The following is a 3,354-nucleotide window of genomic DNA, read 5'->3' on the forward strand; positions in this document are numbered from 1 at the left end:
CTGAATTTTGAATCAAAGCAGATTAGACCAAGTTGCTGAAATCAAAGGTATAATTTTGGAAGCTCTGCCATTCAGGCATGTTAGTGAGATGGATTGTGCAATGCTTGTTGACAAAAGCCTTAGACCAAATGGTTTCAACATGGGATTTTTTAAATAATTTCAAGAATTGATGGAAAATTCTCAAAGAAGATCTAGTATCTTTTGTGATTGAATTTCATGAAAGTGCTAAGCTTCTCTAGGCAAATACTTCTAGCTTCCTTAAACTTATTCCCATCAAATTCACCAGTTTGATGTAACTTATTAATAATTAATAATAATTAATCAACAAGGGTGTGTTTTATAAAATAATGAGAATATATACATGTGAAATTTGTATTTTGATATTGAAAATAGGCAACACTCTGTGAAGTATTGTAATAGGCAGTTTAACTCGTAAATAGGCAATATTTCATGAAGTGCTTCAGAATGCGAAACAGTAGAACTTTTGAAAACTGTTGTTGTGGGCAAAACTGTGCAACGTTTGAAAAGTGCTACTGTAGGAAAAATATTGCAAAAGTGTTTCTGAAAGTGTGTGTTTCATCAAGGGTCGCAACTTTATAAAACAACACCAATTTAATTCTTTTGTGAGTTTTCAACAAATAGACACGCATATATATATATATATATATATATATATATATATATATATATATATATATATATATATATATATATATATATATATATATATATATATATATATATATATATATATATATATATATATATATATATATATATATATCAGAAAGGAATACCTCCTAAAGTAATAAACTATAACGGACACCCAAAAGAAAAAGTTACTATATTCGTAAGTTGAAGTTCTCCTTAGTAGTTACTACTCTGATTAGTTGTGTAGTGGGAGATTCCTTAGATAATGCATGCCTATTGGGGTTGATTTTCAAGTGACTTGTATCTAGGGCTGTTTTGGGATATTGTGTAGTTTTAAATGAATGTTTTTTTGGTTGGTTGATTTTATTTTTGCAGTGGCATATCTTATGCCTTAGCCTAGCATTATATTATTGTCCTTTTTTGCTTTTTCAAAAAAGATGTAAACACACTTAACTTTTGAAAATTTTAACAATAAAAATATTACACCAACGCTTGAAAAACTGAAAAACTTTTTATTAAATAAAATGACAAAAAAATTCTAATAATAACAAAAAAAAATTTCTAAAAACAGTACTCACTGCATTAATTAAAACATACATAGATCAATTACATTTGATTGTCATAGATCTAATAAAAGATTATCTTACAGGAAATATAAACTAAAACAAAGAACAGCTGGGATAATATCCTTTGAGAACATCTATTTTATCCCATCATAGGTTTCAACTTGACTTCCAACATATATATTTCATCACTACTCGAGTTCTTTAAGGTGGCTATCAATAAGCAACGACAGATCTTCGAGATCACTCTCGCTCAAATCATTCCCATCAAATTCACCTGTTCGGATAAAATGATCAAATAAATTATTCATTTCCTTCTTCTTGGTGATGTCCTTTTGTTTCATTAATTTCTCTCAATCTTTCGCTATTGTCTGTTTCAATAAGCCCTCGTGATCCAACGTCACTTTTCTTTGTTCGGATTCAGGAAGAGTTCTAAATCTGTCCATCAATGTTTGAAATGTATCTTTTGATGGCCAAATTGTTGGTTGTGACATATTTTCATCATAGATTATGCCACATGCATCAATTCCACAAAGGGTGGTAATTTCATCCATCTTCTTGATGATACCTGTTGAAAGTCATTGCAAAGAAGGTAAAAAGAATTGAGAGAAAATTGCATTTGTTTAAAATATTCTACAATTTTCAATGTGATGACATCATATGAAATAATAATATTAAGGTTAAATTTAGAATGATAAATTTTAATACTATGAATATGCCTTAGAGAAATTAAAGAGAAAGAAAATATAAAACCTTGCTTCCTTTTTCTCAATGTTGTATTTCTCTTGGAGTCATCAGTAATGTAGTCAACCTCAATTTTACTTGTAGCCATGATAGTGAAGAGAAAATTGAAGAAATTACCAAACAATGATAGTTCTACAAATGATGTTTATGATGTCTTTCTTGTGACTCTAATTATATACCATATTTATAGGCATATTTTAGGCACAACTATGGGGAATTTAAGCAAGTCTTCTAATAGAAGTTATTCATGAGAGAGATTCAACCAAAATGCCTTTAATGTTTTATTTACATTCAAAATCACATTTATGGTCATTTAAGATGGATGATGTAATCAAATAGATATGCCCAAAGACATCTTAATAAAACGAATTAGTACTCTCTCCCTTTGTTAAAATATTAATTTTTGTATAAACTCAAGGAAAAAAATTGTAGGTTATTATTGGTCTTTATGCATTTTTATGAAGTGATGAAATAATTAAAAAGTTATGTTAAAACAACCGAGTAGATAATTTTGCTGAAACATTCAACTACAAAAGTGCGAGTTTGAATTTGTGATATCTCGTTTAGCCATTAATCTATTATAATATATAAAAAGTAAAGTACCTGATAATTAAACTTTAAGCCCTCTGACTAAATAACTAAAACCGTTCAAATTCCATGGTTAAATTCGTCTTTTTGATAAATAAAGCCACCATATTCATTTGACATTAAATGTTATCTATTGTGTCACTTTTTGATTGGTTGATTTCATTTTTTATTTTTTTTATTATAATAGTTATTATATTATATTATTGGTGTATTATAATAAATAAATGTCATTTTTTTTATTGAAAAAATAATTTTGTATTGAGATATGAAAAGCCACCTTGGAATTGAATCACTTTCCAACTTCCTATAAATCATTCCATTTGGTCCATAGCCTCACACGCTCGATTTATGTTTACCTTGGAAAAAATTCAAACAATCTTCTTCATCTTCCTCAAAAATTTCTTTTCACCAAACCATGCTCTTTGCTTCTCTACCATAACCTTAAATCACAGTGTTATTTTATAGTTTTTTTAAATATGAATTATTATGAATATCTTGTGTGGTTTTGGATTTGAAGTTTTACAAATGGATATTCGCGAATCGGAGGTTGATGTTGTTCCTTCAAGCCTTGATGTTAGGTATGTTTTATTTTGTTGATTAATTATTATTTTAGGTTTTTGTGATTGAAACTTCAATTTGATTTTGATTTTTATTTGGTGCTTGGGTTTACTTTTTGAAATTTGATTGTGTGGATAGTTTCCCTGGGAAAGCTCAAGGTGTGAAGTTTACAGAATATGTCAGGTATTCAAAGTAGACACAAGGAAGGAAGAATGAAGACTTGGATCCCTCTATGTTTGAGGTAGGCCCT

General features: G+C 28.6%; 1 pseudogene; it reads right to left on the minus strand.

Moving 5' to 3' along the window:
• Positions 1 to 1,405: 1,405 nt before the first annotated feature.
• LOC131636385 (agamous-like MADS-box protein AGL80) lies at positions 1,406 to 2,046 on the minus strand (annotated as a pseudogene).
• Positions 2,047 to 3,354: the final 1,308 nt, after the last annotated feature.

Source organism: Vicia villosa, unplaced genomic scaffold (assembly GCF_029867415.1).
Source record: "Vicia villosa cultivar HV-30 ecotype Madison, WI unplaced genomic scaffold, Vvil1.0 ctg.001710F_1_1, whole genome shotgun sequence".
Classification (NCBI taxonomy): domain Eukaryota; kingdom Viridiplantae; phylum Streptophyta; class Magnoliopsida; order Fabales; family Fabaceae; genus Vicia; species Vicia villosa.